This window comes from Myotis nattereri (assembly GCF_964212035.1).
Source record: "Myotis nattereri genome assembly, chromosome: 3".
Taxonomy (NCBI): Eukaryota; Metazoa; Chordata; class Mammalia; order Chiroptera; family Vespertilionidae; genus Myotis; species Myotis nattereri.
In genome coordinates this window covers 122,820,502-122,837,105 of record NC_138077.1, presented here as the reverse complement: position 1 = coordinate 122,837,105, position 16,604 = coordinate 122,820,502, and the positions used below count along the sequence as shown (strand labels likewise).

Here is a 16,604-nt window from a genome sequence, read left to right as displayed (position 1 = left end):
AAAACCACAATGAGATATCACCTCACACCTGTCAGAATGGCTATCATCAAAAAATCAACAAACAACAAGTGCTGGTGAGGATGTGGACAAAAGGGAACCCTAGTTCACTGCCGGTGGGAATGCAGATTGGTTCAGAGACTATGGAAAACAGTATGGAGTTTACTCAAAAAATTAAAAATGGAACTGCTGTTGACCCGGCAGTCCCACTCCGGGAATATGTCCTAAAAACCTAAAACACCAATCAGAAAGAATATATTCACCCCTATGTTCATAGCAGCATAATTTACAATAGCTAAGATTTGGAAACAGTCCAAGTGCCCATCAGTAGATGAATGGATAAAAAAGCTGTGGGACATTTATACTATGAAATACTATGCAGCTGTAAAAAAGAGAGGAATCGCTTACTCTTTGGGACAACATAGATGGACCTGGAAAATATTAAGTTAAGTGAAATAAGCCAATCTGAAAAAGACACATACCACATGATCTCACATATTTGTGGAATCCATTGAACAAAATGAATTGACCAACAAAATAAGACCCAAAGCATAGAGGCATGGGACAGACTGACATACCTCAATGTGGGATTGGGGGAATGAGAAGAGATAAACCAAAGAACTTATATATGATCTGAGGGGTGGGTAGGGGTTGGGAGGAGGGGACAAAGGGGTGGGGGGGGGGGTGGAAGATATCTGTAACACTATAAAATACATTAAATAAATGGTGATCCCCCCCAAAAAAGAAAGAAAATAAAGTAGTTTAGCAGATAAAATGGCTGGACTGTGTTTGATATTTTAGGATAGAAAGGTCCAAGAAGGTATCTCTAAGCGCAGATGAATGATGATAGGACCAAGCCATGTAAAACCTTGGGAGAATAGCAAGTACTAGTAAGAGGCCTGAGTTGGGAACTGACCTAGAGTATTCAATAAACCCTGTTTGACTAGCCTGTGGTTAAACACAGAATTTTGGTGGGCAATGCAATCATAGGTGAGTGGGATCAGCGAGACTGGGGTGAGGACATTATTCTAAGCATAACAAGACAGCCACTGGAGCGCCTTAAGCAGGAATGATATGTCCTGATTACTTTTTAAAACGTTATCATTGTCACTTCAGACTCATATAATAACTTATCCTGAGCTTCCTAAGATGAAGGCCCAAAACAATTTTGGTTGGGGGGAAATTATTTAATTTTAATGCCTCTAGCAGGACATGTATTCTGTATTCCCAGGCCCCACCATTCCCTATTGCTTGCTTGGCCCAGTTACATATTCACATCACATGCCCGGTCACTTGAGGCATTTGCGTTTGTGACTCCCGCGCTCCTACAATTCTCCAAGTTGCACAGAATAAGAAACAGGCTCAGGAAGTTACTTGTTCCAAATAAAACATTTGAGCCAGGCTTTGGACTTGCTGTCCAGTGCCCTTCCATTCCCACTCATTCCCCTTCCTTACACCCCACTCCACAGCAGTAATCCTTCCCCTTTGATAAGAATTATGCACTCAGCCAGGTCGACAGAAAAGAACCACGCGGTTATGAAACTACATAGACTGCATCAAATAGGCTGATATTGTTGATGTGCATTACTTCTTAATCAGTACCCAGAAGCTGTTGTGTTTTCACTTTGCCTCTTTACACACTGGCAGGCTCTGTGCCTGTCACCCCGGTAGACAGCATTTCATTAAGTAACTAGACCACTGTCTGCATGCCCATGTGTGACCGTTTCTCCGTTTCTGGGCACTTGGGTTATGTCCAGAACTATACACAGCACTGCTAGAAGCATATAATATTTAATACATGCCCCTTTCCATGTATTTTTTGGCTGATATTTTAAGGGAAATTAAAGGTTAAAGAAGCTGTTTAAAATGTTTAAAGGTTCCGTCACAGACTGCCACAATGTACTGGACAAAGGGCGAGCTGTGGGGCGCTGGCCTTATTTGGCACCCCCTTCACGAACTGATCTGAGCCTGTTTCATTGTAAATTTCCTCACTTGTAATAGGGCTGAGAGCAGATCAGAGGAGCCTGTTATAACCAGGCCTGGCATGCGGTAGGATTTAGGAAGAGGTCCGTAAAATCCTGACTTTGAAAGGGTCAGTGGGCCACGGTAGGAGGAAGCATGGGGACCAGTAAGTCCACTCTGGCCGGGACGTGAAAATCCGCAGAGACCTCTCCAGCCTGCAGCCCCCGCCAAGAGCGCGCGCTGAGCTCCGGGAGCTGCGCCGGCCAAGCCCCCGGGCCCATGGCAAGAGGAGGCACTCACCCTCCCGAAGCGGACGCCCCGGGAAAGAAGCGTCAGGGCCGAACTCGCGTGGGCGGGAGGGAAGCTCCGGGCGTCCACGCCGGGTTCCGGCCGCTGGGGCCGCGCACTCGCAGCTGCCAGGCCAAGGACAGACTGCCCTGTTCGGCACAGACCCAGCGGCCAGGGGAACTTGGGTTGCACAAGGCCTGGTCCCGGGCGCCCAGCCCCCTGCTCCTCCCAGGGCTCCTCTCCCGCGCTCCGCCCCTGCCAGCTCCAGGGCCGTTCTTTGCCCCCTCACCCCTCACCCCTCACCCCTCCGCCCCGCTGCGGCCGTGCCCCACCCACTACCCTGCTCAACTTCTCAGACAAAGCCCGCTGGCCCCGCCCCTGGCCCCGCCCTGTGCCCACTCCCTCCTCCCCTGGGATTGAAGCCGCACCTGTGTTGACTGAGTGCTGTGGGGGACGGTGAGCCCACCGTGCTTGGAAGAGGGCTGCCCTGCTGCCCAGGTAGGGATCTAGGGTAAAAAGTGAAGGTACATATCTTAGCTATTGTAAGTAATGCTACATTGAACACAGGGATGCGTTTATCTTTTTGAAATAGTGTTTTCGGATAAATTCCCCAAAGTGGAATTGCTGGGTTGTATGGTAATTCTAGTTTTAATTTTTCGAGGAAAATCCTTACTATTTCCCATTGTGATTCCACCAATTTGCAGTCCCACCAACAGTGCAGGAGGGTTCCTTTTCCCCACATTCTGGCCAACATAGTAGATCATCTTCTAACTGGTGTGAGGTGATAGCTCCCTGTGGTTTTGATTTGCATTTCCCCGATTATTAGTGATGTTGACCATTTTTTCATGCCTGTTGGCCATCTGTATGTCTTTGGAGAAATGTCTGTTCAGGTCCTCCACCCATGTCTAAATGAGATTGTTTTTTCTTTTTTTTTTTTATGTTGAACTGTATTCAGAAGTACAAGCTGCTAGTTATAAAAACATCACAGTGATGTAAAGTACAGCTTTGGGAATTTAGTCAATGATAGTAATAATGATGTGTGGTGCCAGGTAGGTACTTACTGTGGTCGTCGCTTTGTAAGGTATATAAATGTCTAAGCACTGTGTTGTACACCTAAAAGTAATATATTATTATATGATAACTATAATTTTGAAGTAAATTTTAAGGATGATGGGCCATGGCACAACACTTAGCAATAAAAAGGAATGAACTAATGATACAGCCAATGTCCTGTGTGAATCTCCAGAGAATTATGAAAGGAAAAAAGCCAATCCCAAAAGGTTCCGTACACTGTGTAACTGTACAATAACATGTACATGGTCCCACAAATTGTGTAATATTCTTGAAATGACAGCTTATAGAAATGGAGAAGAGATTAGTGGTTGCCAGAGGTGAGGGAGGGGTTGGATGTGGCTATAAGAGGGCAACAGTTGGAACCCCTGTGGTGATGGAAATGGTCTGTATCTGACTATCAATATGAATATCCTCATTGTAATATTATGCTGTAGTTTGGCCAGATGTTTTCTTTGGGAGAAACTGGATAAAGTGCACATGTGATGTCTATGTGTTACTTCCTACAGCTGCATATCAATTTAATTTTCTGAAAAGAAAAAATTTAATTAAAAAAACACACAGATGTTTCAAAGCCCAGGACATCCCCTAGAACAGTGGTCGGCAAACTGCGGCTTGTGAGCCACATGCGGCTCTTTGGCCTCTTGAGTGTGGCTCTTCCGCAAAATACCGACTTCTGCGCATGGGCCACGAAGTTTCAATTGCACTGTACGTGCGCACCCGCACGTGGTATTTTGTGCAAGAGCCACACTCAAGGGGCCAAAGAGCCGCGTGTGGCTCGCGAGCTGCAGTTTGCCGACCACTGCCCTAGAAGGTGGAAAGTTATGGAATCTGTGGGTGTGTTTGTGTGTGTGTTTGTGGGGTGGGGGGAGGGGTTTGCTGATGAGCAGTTTGAGCTAATGGTCTCTTTTTTGCTTTTTCCACCACTTGCTGGTTTGTGCCATCTCATTTGGCAGTCCATCAACCATGATGACATCCCAAGGATTGTCCTCCAACTCTGCACCTTGATTTCTGGTGTCCTTGGATGGTTCTGTTCAAACAATAGGGCAGAAGTAAGGAATCCCCTGTGTTCTTAATGTTCCTCATGAGCAAAAGTGCTGCTGTTTGTAGCCGGTGTTGGGGTTCGTTTGTCTGCTGCTGCTGCTTTCCTTGTATTCAGGGAGGAGAATATGGTCTCTCTGAGATGCCCTCCTGCCAGCAGGGGACAGGGCCACCTTGCATTGTGAGCCTAGGAAGTCCTGGAAGCAGACTTTATTTTAGAACTAGAGGCCCGGTGCACAAAAATTTGTGCACTCGGGGGGGAGGGGGGTCCCTCAGCCCAGCCTGTGCCCTCTCGCAGTCTGGGACCCCTCAGGAGATAACGCCCTTCTGGCTTAGGCCCGCTCCCGGGTGGCAGAGGGCAGGCCCAATCCCTAGGTGCAGCCCCTGGTCGGGCTCAGAGCAGGGCCGATTGGGGAGTTGGGGCGCCGCCCCCTGTCACTCACAGAGCAGGGCCAATCAGGGGGGTTGGGGCGCTGCCCCCTGTCACTCACAGAGCAGGGCCCATCAGGGGGGTTGGGGAGCTCCCCCCTGTCATGCACAGAGCAGGGCCCATCAGGAGGTTGGGGAGCTCCCCCCTGTCACGTACAGAGCAGGGCCGATCAGGGGGTAGGGGAGCTCCCCCCTGTCACTCAGAGAGTAGGGCCGATAGGGGAGTTGGGGCACCGCCCCCTGTCACACACAGAGCAGGGTGGATCAGGTGGTTGGGGCGCCGCACCCTGTCACACTCAGGGCAGGGCCGATGGGGAGGTTATGGCTCTAACCCATCACACACAGAGCAGGGCGGATCAGGGGGTTGGGGTGCCGCCCTCTATCACCCATAGAGCAGGGCGGATCAGGGGGTTGGGGTGCCTCCCTCTATCACCCACAGAGCAGGGCCGATCAGGGGATTGGGGCGCCGCCACTGTCACACTCAGGGCAGGGCTGATGGGGAGGTTATGGCTCTACCCCGTCACGCAGAGCAGGGCCCGTGGTGGTGGGAGGAGCAGCGGTTGGGGCACCGCACCCTGTCACACACACAGCAGGGCTGATCAGGGGTTGGGGCGCCAGACCCTGTTACACACAGAGCAGGGCCGATCAGGGGGTTGGGGCACCACAGCCTGTCACACACAGAGCAGGGCCAATCAGGGGGTTGAGGCGCCGCACCCTGTCACACACAGAGCCGCAGGGCGATCAGGGGGTTGGGGCGCCTTCCCCTGTCACAAAAAGAGCAGGGCAGATAGGGAGGTTTTGGCCCCGCCCCCTGTCACACACACAGCCGCAGGGCGATCAGGGGGTTTGGGCGCTGCCCCCTGTCACTCTGATCCCGGTGCTGGGAGGCCTCTTGGCTCCGCTGATCCTGGTGCTGGGAGGCATATTACCCTTTTACTATATAGGATAGAGGCCTGGTGCACGGGTAGGGGCCAGCTGGTTTGCCCTGAAGCGTGTCCCGGATCAGGGTGGGGGTCCCCACTGGGGTGCCTGGCCAGCCTGGGTGAGGGGATGATGGCTGTTTGCAGCTGGTCACACACCCTTCAGGGTGGGGGGTCCCCACTGGGGTGCCTGGCCAGTCTGGGTGAGGGGCTGAGGGCTGTTTTCAGGCTGGCGGGTGACAGAAGCTCCCAACTGCTCCTTTTTTTCTTTTTCTTTTTTTTTATTCTGGGCCAGCTTTAGCCCTGAGGCTTGTCTCCAGCTCTTAGGCCTCTGCTGGCCTTTGTTTACCTTCTGTATTCGAAACAATGTTGCGATCCTGCTGGCTGAAGCCCTACGGACTAAAGCAGGTTTCTGGGGTTTTGTTTAGCTTCTATATTTGTAACATAGTTGCTTAGAGTTGCAGCTCAGAGGCCTGCAGCAGCAGGTGGGGAACGTTGGAGTCCTCCGTCACTGAAGCAAGCAAGCCTCATGTTAGTTTCAAGCTGCCTGGCTGCCGGCCGCCATCTTGGCTGGCAGTTAATTTGCATATCGCCCTGATTAGCCAATGGGGAGGGAAGCGGTCATACGCTAATTACCATGTTTCTCTTTTATTAGATAGGATTACCTTTATCAGAGGAAAAGTACTCAAGGTATTTCCAAATATACTAGAATGTCCACAAAGATAACATTCGTTTTTGTTTCCCCTCTTTCTGGTTAAATTGGCTTAGGGGTCCTCAAATAATAGTTGTGTGGTAGAAAGTAAATGAGTCGCTCTAAGAGAGGTAGGTGCAGGTCAGGTTCTCTGGAATAACTGAAGGTAGATTTTCCTATAATGAGGGAAAGTAACCCTGGTGTCCAGTGGGAGGGGTGTATTTTGTCTTTTGTGCTGTGAGATCTTCTAAGAAAACAACAGCCAGACCTCTGGGTGGTGTGGATCCCACGAAAGGACCAGGGAGCTGTGGAATAGCAAGTGTTAGAAAATGCCTTGGAGACAAGTAAGTCTTTTTCAAGGAAATCACTTTTTTGAACCAAATCTTGGTCCTGTATTATATATGATTAAAGAGTGGTTACATGCCTTAACACCAAAGATAGAAAATTATAGTAATTATGACATTTTATCATATTTTTATGAAACACTTCACCTCTATTATATCTCACATCAAATATCAATGGAAGAAATCCCTTGTGTTTGTGTTCTAGCAAATTAAAAGTTTTTAAATGTTTTGTGTCAACGCAAAATCAAAAGAGAAGTAGGTAAGAAGTGAATTGAGATCATGGAAACCAAACCAGAATTAAGGAAGACCAATGCAACAGTATCTTGATGGCTGACAATTAGAAAATCTTAAATATATGTATTTTAAAAAAATAATAAAAGAATGACAAAGCTTGAGAACAGGAGGATTTATTCATTCATTCACTTTTTCATTCTTCATTCATTCAGAAAGTGTTTACACCTACTCTGTGTCAGTCACTATTTGGGGCCTGGAGGACTCAAATCTGAGCAAAACAGACTTTGGTTCCTTGGTCCCCTGGAATCATGGAGCATACAAACTACTGGGGGAAATGGGAGCTAGTGCAAAGAATAATTGCAATCATCTTGAAGACAAGGTGGGTGGGGGAGGAGAGAGAGAGAGAAAGAGAGAGAAAGAGAGAGAGAGAGTTAGGTTTGAAATAAAGAGGCTTGATGTGGAGAAATTTTTGCTGATGTTACATGCTGGAAGCCAATTCTAGCATGTCATAATTGCAAGAGTTTCATCAAAAGGTTGATGGAACTTGGGGACTCAACAAGGGTTGAGTCACATATGTTGTCACCTGTTGGGAATGGCTGATGGTATTTCCCAAACCTGAATATGATACTTTAATTGATTGTTTGCTGCCAAGACAGCTCAGGGCATCTTAATCTACATGTTAATGCCTCCTACTGGCCAAATACCTGAACAGCTGTAAGCTAATTCTTCCATTCTGACAATGCCTCTGTATATGAAACCCTGACCCTTAGAAGTGTATATCTCTGCCTCACCTCAGGACAATTTGTGTTAAGAAGCATGGGGTCCTGAGACTAAGAGATCTCAGTTTCCTTTAAACTACGCTCCTCTGACCCCCAAATGCCTTACAAAATTATATTTCGTCTCTGGACTCCTATTTAATCTACGCACAGCCTTCTCCAGATTCCCTTCTTAATGCTGGAACAAGAACCCCGGCAGTTATGTGTTCTCCCTCAGTGCCAAAGTATACAGCCTGTCTTTTTCACAGACCTTAGGAGTAGTAGATAATCATGCTATTAATCTCATTTGCTCCTAGGGAAAAATTAAATAATATAAGAGTAGAAGGGGGTCTCAGTTCCTGCTGGGGATTATTTATTTGCAGGCCTTTCTTTATAGATATTATGACTCCATTTTTATAAAAAGTATCAATATAAATACAGATGTTATATAAAATCCTAAAATATAAAAGCCCAGGGTCAAAACGACCAATCACAACCGAAGGCTGACCAACCCAGAAGTCCTTCAGTCAACGCTGGGTTGCCTTGGTGACCCAGCACTGATTGCCCTGCTGCAGCCTGGAGACCCAGCGCTGACTGCCCAGGGGCTGAGACCCAGAGAGAGAGGCAGGGTCTGATCCTCAGCCTCACTGGCAACTATTGATCAGTACTTGCCTCTCTCTTTCTCTCCCTTTTTCTTTCCAGGCTTTGCCAGCAGCTGAGCCTTTCTTTCTCTCCTGGCCTCTGTGGGAGCTGCTGTTCTGCCCGCCTCTCTGATCAGGCCCAGAGATAGGCCCGAAGATGCTGACGGAACCAATCAGAACCAAATGTGGACGCTGTGAAGAGCCAATGGCTGTCTAAAAGGTGGAGCTTTTGACTCTGACTGGCATAGGAACTGACCAATCAGAACCAAATGTGGGTGCTGTGAAGAACCAATGGATGCCTAGGAAGTGGAGCTTTTGACGTTGATTGGCATAGGAACCGACCAATCAGAACCAAATGTGGATGCTGTGAAGACCCAATGGCTGTCTAAAAGGTGGAGCTTTTGACTCTGACTGGCATAGGAACCAACAATTAAGAACAAAATTGGCCATCAGAGAAGGGCAGTTGGGGGCGAGATCAGGCCAGCAGGGGAGGGCCATTGGGGGCGACATCAGGCCAGCAGGGGAGGGCAGTTGGGGCAACCAGGCTGGCAGAGGAGGGCAGTTAGGGGCGATCAGGCCGGGAGGGGAAGGCAGTTAGGGGTGATCACACTGTCAGGCAGAGGCAGTTAGGGGATATCAGGCAGGCAGACAGGTGAGCAGTTAGGAGTCAGCGGTCCCAGATTGCGAGGGATCAAGCCTAAACCAGCAGTTGGACATCCCCCAAGGGGTCTCCAATTGGAGAGGGTGCAGGCTGGGTTGAAGGAACCCCCCCCCTCCTGTGCACAAATTTCATGCACTGGGCCTCTAGTGTTTATATAAATGCAGATGTTGTAAATATATCTCATAAATGCAGATGTTTCCATATATACATATTTTAATATACCAAGGCTATTTGGGGAAGAAACGAGAGAAAGATTTCATTCTTCCCTTTTCATTTTTCTGGAATGCTTGATTTTGTTACAGGGACACATTTTTTTGCAATATTATTATTATTTTTTAAAAAATCTTTATTGTTGAGAGTATAAAAGATGCCCCCACCCTACTTTCTTGCAATTGCCTCCCTCCACCCAGTTCCTGCCCCATTCTAGGCCTTCACCACCCTAATGTCTATGTCCATAGGAAATGCATATCCTATGTAATAAAGAGGGAATACGCAAATTGACCATCAACCATCACAAAGATGGTGGTGCCCACAGCAGAAGTGGGATTTACATAACACAAGATGGCTGTGCCCACAGTGGAGGCAGAGTTCCATAACACAAGATGGCTGCACCCACAGTGGAGGCTGAGTTCCCATAAAAAGCCTTAATGAGCAATTAGCAGGGACCTGAGGCTGCCTGGCGCTGGGCTGGGGCAGGGGACCTGAGGCTGCACCCCCCACCAGGCGGGGGTTGACTGGGGCCTTAAGGCCATGCCCCCTGCCCGGCGGGGCTTGACAGGGGATCTCAGGCTGCATCCCCCACCTGGTGGGGCTCGACAGGGGACCCAGGCTGCACCCCCCACACTGGCACCAGGACAGGAGACCTCAGGCTGTGCCCCCTATCCTGGCACTGGGCCAGGAGACCACTTGCCCTGGCGCCGGGCCGAGGAACCTCAGGCAGCACCCCCTATTCTGGCGCCAGGCTGTGGGACCTGAGGATGCACTGGGGAACCTGAGGCTGTGCCCCCCCCCCCCCCGTGGGGCTTGACAGGGGCCCTGAAGCTGATTCCCCTGTCTGACGCCAGCCAGGGGACTTGAGGCTGCATCCCCCACCCAGCGGGGCTTAACAAGGGTGGGGCCGGCCGGGTCTGGATCTCGCATGATTTTGAGGCACCACGACTGGGTGGGGACTTGACTCTGGGTCCCGCGGTGTGCCTCAGACTCTGACAGGAGGAAGATTTTCATATACATTTTACTAATTTTCTTTCATCTCTGACACTTCTATTATAGAGAAAGAGCAAATAGAAATATTAAAATATTTCGTCGAATTAATCCCCTTTTAATGTGCATGAATTTCATGCACCAGGCCACTAGTCCTACATAATAAAAGCCTAATATGCTAAGCGTCTGGTCATCCAGTCAGCCATTCAACCAATCAAAGCATAATATGCTAATGATATGCTCAGACTGCTCAACCGCTTGCTATGACATGCACTGATCACCAGGGGGCAGACACTCTAACCAGTAGGTTAGCTTTCTGCTGGGGTTCGGCCTATCAGGACAGAGTAAGATGGGCCAGACATGCCCTGGAGCCCTTCCATGTTCCCTCCCCAGTTTGCCAACCTCCCGCATCCCTCCCTGGTCCTGATTGTGCACTGGTGGGGTTCCTTGGCCTGGCCTGCACCCTCCTGCAATCCGGGACCCCTCAGGGGATGTCAGAGAGCCAGTTTTGGCCCTATCCTGCAGGCCAGGCCAAGGGACCCCACTGGTGGATGATTTCGTGCATCGGGTCTCTAGTATACATATAAGATCTTTGGTTAATTTCTTCTTACTCCCCCACTCCCTTTCCTCTGAGATTCGTCTCTCTGTTTCATGTTTCCATGCCTCTGATTCTATTTTATCCATCAGTTTATTTTGTTCATTAGATTTCTTGTTCATTTAATTCTTTTAGATTCAATTATTGATAGCTATGTATTTATTGCCATTTTATTGTTCATATTTTTGATCTTTTTTCTTCCTCTTCTTCTTCTAATTCTCTTCCTCTTCTTAAAGAAGACCCTTCAGCCCTAGCTGGTATGGCTCAGTGGATAGAGCATCAGACTGCGGACCGAAGGGTCCCAGGTTCGATTCCGGTCAAGGGCACATGCCTGGATTGTGGGCTCGATCCCCAGTTGGGGATGTGCGGGAGGCAGCCAATCAATGATTCTCTCTCATCATTGATGTTTCTATCTCTCTCTCCCTCTCCCCTCCTTTTTGAAATCAATAAAAATATATTTAAAAAAAATAAAAAATAATGAAGACCCTTCAACATTTCATGTAATACTGGTTTGGTGGAGATGAACTCCTTTAGCTTTTTCTTGTCTGTGAAGGTCTTTATCTGACCTTTAGTTCTAAATGATAGCTTTGCTAAGTAGAGTAATCTTGGTTGTAGGTTCTTGCTATTCATCACTTTGAGTATTTCTTGCCACCCCCTTCTGGCCTGCACAGTTTCTGTTGAGAAATCAGCTGATGGTCGTATGGGCACTCCTTTGTAGGTAACTAATCATTTTTCTCTTGCTGCTTTTAAGATTCTCTCTTTTTCTTTAACCCTTGACATTTTAATTATGATGTGTCTTGGTGTGGGTCTCTTTGGGTTCCTCTTGTTTGGGTTTCTCTGTGCTCCTGGACTTCTAAGTCTATTTCTTTCACCAGGTAGGGGAAGTTTTCTGTCATTATTTCTTAAAATAGGTTTTCAATTTGTTATTCTTTCTCTTATCCTTCTGGCACCCCCATAGTGCAAATGTTGGGGTGTTTTAAGTTCTCCCAGAGGCTCCTTACACTATCTTCATAGTTTTGGATTATTTTTTTCTTTTACTCTTCTGGTTGGGTGTTTTCTGCTTTTTCATATTCCAAATCATTGATATGAGTCTCAGAATCCTCTACAGTTGAATCCATGTAAATTATTCTTTATTTCAGTTAGTGCATACTTAATTTTTGACTGATCCTTTTTCATGTCTTTGATATTCTCACTAAGATCCTTGAACGTCTCACTAAATCCCTTAATGCTCTCATTAATTCCCTTGAAGCTGGCATTAAGATCCTTGAGTAACCTTATAACCATTGTTTTGAACTCTGTATCCAGTAGTTTGCTTGCTTCTCTTTCTTTCATTTGTACCATGTTTCTTTGTCTCTGCATTTTTTCTACTTCCCTGTTTCTGTTTCTATGTTAGATAGAGCTGTTATGCCTCCTGGGATTGGTAACTGACCTTATTTATTAGATGTCCTGTAGGGCCCAGTGCCTCAATCTCCCATTTCCTGAGCTGGACATCTAGGTGTGCCACTGTGTGAGCTGTGTCCATAGTCTTGTAATTGAACCTTGATTGCTATTGGTGTCACTGGGAGGAATTGACCTCCAGGCCAATTGACTGTGAGGGCCAACTGTGTCTTCAATGGAAGAGTTGCTGTGCAGGAGACACCTCTATGGAGCAGGACTTGCTTCATTGGTGCTTTGGTGCTCACCGAGTTTTCCCCTTGAGTGTTGCTTGTGGGTGTGTAGAGTTGCAATTTGTTATGGTCTGAATTGGGTGCACTGGCTCTGGGGGCTTCTGGGATGTATAAAGCCAGCCACTGCCTGGGGCCAATGGGTAGAAACTACAGAGAGATCTGCAGATGGCTGCTACTTGTATTGGGCTAGGAAGTGCCCCGGTGAGGCCCAGCTGTGAAGCAAGGCAGATTGGTGGTAGTGCCAGGTCTTGGGCTTTTTATTGATAGGTTAGGGCAGTGGTAGGCAAACTGCGGCTCGCAAGCCATATGCGGCTCTTTGGCCCCTTGAGTGTGGCTCTTCCACAAAATACCATGTGCGGGTGCACATGTACAGTGCTATTGAAACTTCGTGGTCCATGTGCAGAAGTCGGTATTTTGTGGAAGAGCCACACTCAAGGGGCCAAAGAGCTGTATGTGGCTTGCGAGCTGCAGTTTGCCAACCACTGGGTGAGGGGCATGCTAACTCCAGCTGCTGATTGTTTAAGAGATTTTAGCAAAGTCTGAATCTTGAGCCAGGACGGGCCATTCATATAGAAAAGCAGCTGGGGTGGGGATAAAAATTGGATGGCTTGGGGGTCTCAGGAAATCACCCAGGTGTGGGCCATGCTGATGGGAACTCAGATATGGCTGCCAGTCAGCTCTACAATGGGGGAGGTTCAAGCACAGGAACTATGACCTCTGTGAGCATCCCTTTCTGGGAGAAAGCCACCCCTGATTTCCTGTCCTGATGCCAGACAGTCTAGTTCCTCCACATATGTCCCTGGATTCCCCCAAAGCCACCACCCCACTGGAACTTAGATGAAGTGAGTTTGTGCACAGGCCTTTTAAGGGGAACACTTGGGACTTCAGCAGCTTTAGTGTCACTGCGCCACAATCCCTGCTGGTTTTTATGGTTAGAAGTTAAGGGGACTTCTCTTCTCATCTCTGGAACCCTGGGCTGGGGGTCTGGAGTATGGCTGAGACCCCCTGCTTATCACGGGAGACCTTGGAGATATCCCTCCTGATTAAAAAAATGCTACACATGAGTGTTGGATCAAACCATTCTGTGCCCTCACCCCTCTTACCAGTCTCAATGTGCTTTCTTCTCTAGTTCTCTAGTTGTAGGGCTTCTATACAGCCAGATTTTAGGCAGTTCTGAATGATGATTGTTCTGTATTTTAGTTGTAATTTTTAAAAATAAGTTTTTATTGATTTCAGAGAGGACAGGAGAGGGAGAGAGAGATTGAAACATCAATGATGAGAGAGAATAATTGATCGGCTGCCTCCTGTGTGCTCCATACTGGGGATTGAGCCCACACCTGAGCATGACTGGAATCAAACCTGGGACCCTTCAGTCTGCAGGCCACTGCTCTATCCACTGAGCCAAACTGGCTAGGGCTTAGTTGTAATTTTGATGTGGTTGTGGGAGGTGGTGAATACAGGCATTTACTCTTGCCATCTTGCTTCTCTTGCAGCAGTGTTATAGTCTATGTTGAACAATCTCTGGGCTGGGCTTGAGCTAAAAGGGGAATTAAACTAGGATAAAAACATAATGGCAAACAGTTCATACCGAGGCTTTCCATCCAAATCCCTAGAACTAGGGAAAAAATAAAATAATAAACCCTCAGTCCCACTGGAAAACAAGAAGAGAATCTTTGGTGGATCAGAGAAACCCCCAATAAGGACTGAAAAGAGAAAGCTGGAATTAGTGAAAAAGTACAACCACAGGAGATTACTGGTATAAAAGCTGGAACAGCTCCAGCGAAGCCCTAAGCATACACAGGGATCCAGAGATACAGATATAGCACCTGGCTCCCACCCAAGGTGATTAATTAGGAGCCCCAACAGAAGCAGAAAGGAAGGTTAGCTCCTGAATTGGAGCACTTTGTGCCCACCCAAGTGAATAGCACAACTTTACAATATTTATCCGAACTTTGAGAATAGTACACTGAAGTAAGCACCAGCAAAACTTCCAAGGCATAGCTACTATCTTTTTGTATTTTTTTTTTGTGTGTGTTTTTTTAAAAAAATCCTCACCAGTGGACTTGCTTAGAGAGAGGAAAGGAGAGAGAGAGGGAGAGGGAGGGGGAGAGGGAGAGAGAGACATCCATGTGAGAAAGAAACATCAATCTGTATATGTCCAACCTGGGGTGGAACTTGCAACCTAGGTATGTGCCTGACCAGGAATCAAACCAACAACTTTTGGTGAACAGGGCGACACTCAACCAACGGAGCCACTCAGGCCTGATACACATCTACTATTTTAAGGACTTGCATAGGTTGAGGAAAACTCTACTATAAGCTTGAAGTTAAATTATATATTGTGCTTATTTTTGAAAGTGCAGTAAAAGTGCCCTAAGGAGTAGGTAAGATCCCAAACATGGAAATGGAGAGACAACAGAAAGCAATGCCTCAGGACTTCCATGAGCACAATGTACACACACTCTGTCCCACCTGAGGTGTGTGATTGGTGTGGTCTAATGATCTGGAGACATAACCCTGGCAAAGGCAGCGGGCTCTGGCAGTGGTCTGAGTGCATCGAGTGGATGGGCGGTCGGATGGTTTGAGGTTAGCTGTCTATGGTGGTGCTGGGAGCTGACACAGTTCTTGCAGGTACCCTATGCTGACCTTGCCAAGCCCCCTGCCGTTCCGCAGAGCTCTCCTTATTCTAAGCCCCAGTCCTTCCTCTCCCCGGGCTTCCAGCCTCCTGGGCCTGCCCTTCTTCCCCCTCCCCTCGCCCAACCCTCGTGGATGCACCTCGCGCCTGGCGCTGTCCCAGGTCGGGGGACTGTGAGGAACTTGGCCTCCTCTCCAGGCAGTGTTCTGCTGGTGGAAACCCAGGGAGGAATTCCTTAGGGTGGTGGCTGGTGCCGTGAAGGAAATACAGAGGGCGCTGTGGTACCAACTAATGGGCTGAGCGGCGTAGGTGCCACTAGTCCCTCCTCCACTGGCCAGGGCCCTGGTGACCGACACAGGGGATCCTCCTCCCAGGTCCTCCTGCAGCGGTGCCACGCCTCCCTTTGGTCCCGGCCCTCCCATTACCCCCCACCTCCCACTCCGCCCCTGGCCATTCCCAGCCGGGTTCTTCCCGTCCTTTCTGGCCCCTTGCGCCCAACCCTGACGCGCCCTGGTCCTCTGGACCCCGCCCAGGTGTGGCGTTCTGGGGGTTCAGGGAGCGGCTTCCGCCTGTGGGTGCAGCTGGACGGAGACCAAGGGCTGGGACTCTGGGAGCGAGCTGGGCGCGGAGGGGCGGCTTCTGCCAGGCCAGGCACGCGCAGGGGGAGGAAGGGGCGCCCCGGAAAGGGAGGGCGATCGGGGGATGGGGGTCGGGGGGACGGTCCCCAAACCGCTGGCCTCGCGTCGGACCCCCCACCACCCACCCATGCACCTAGGCGAGAGAGAAGCTGGGGTGGGCCTGGGGTGCCGCTACTCCAGGGCAGGGCTGGCCCCTTGGAGGCCGGGCGGTGCCTGAAGCTCTCAGGGGCTCCGAGCCCATTTCCCAGTACAGCTCAGCTGCCTTCCCCGAGGCAAGCCCTTCCCAGCACGTCTCCCTCCTTCTTCCCGGGAACCCTACGCCCTGCGCTCCGGGACTCACCCCAGCGCTCTGCCCTCTCACTCCCGTCACTTGCTCGTGTTTCCTGGAACGGCCTGCCATCCACCCCTCCTCCGCCCCACCCCGCCTCGCCTTCTCGGAACCCTCCCGTCAAAGTCGCCATCTGATCCCTCCAGCTCTGGCTGGGCAGGCCTGGGTGGCGCCCTCCCAAGCCGCCATTTCCCCACCGCCGGTAATTGCGTGCTGGTTTTTAGCATCTGGCTTAGCTTCCCCATTCCTTTCTCAGCCATCATCCCTCCACAACTCCGCAGCCTTTAGTGTCTTCAGAGCCGACACTTACGCAGCTCAGCCATGGCTACCCACTCCTGTCACACATGGGCTAATCCTCCCAAACTGCTCACTTGCTCAGCTTCTTTTGTAAAATTGTTTATTGGGCTGACATTGGTTAATAACATTATATAAGTTTCAACGTACAATTCTGTAATACATGTCTGTATATTGCACTGTGTGCTCACCCCCCAAAGCCTAGTCTCCTCC

General features: G+C 49.2%; 1 protein-coding gene across 3 annotated transcripts in view; it reads right to left on the bottom strand.

The window, feature by feature from the left end:
• The window catches only part of NQO2 (N-ribosyldihydronicotinamide:quinone dehydrogenase 2), a 37,432-nt gene extending 21,268 nt beyond the window's left edge, over positions 1 to 16,164 (bottom strand). For 2 of the 3 annotated variants that reach the window (XM_081086211.1, XM_081086213.1), the window contains exon 1: positions 2,260 to 2,561. The gene's annotated coding sequence lies outside the window, so the exon portion shown is untranslated. Of the gene's footprint in view, positions 1 to 2,259; positions 2,562 to 16,109 lie in introns of those variants that run through there. The other variant, XM_081086212.1, reaches the window with a different exon arrangement.
• Between the last annotated feature and the right edge of the window lie 440 nt (positions 16,165 to 16,604).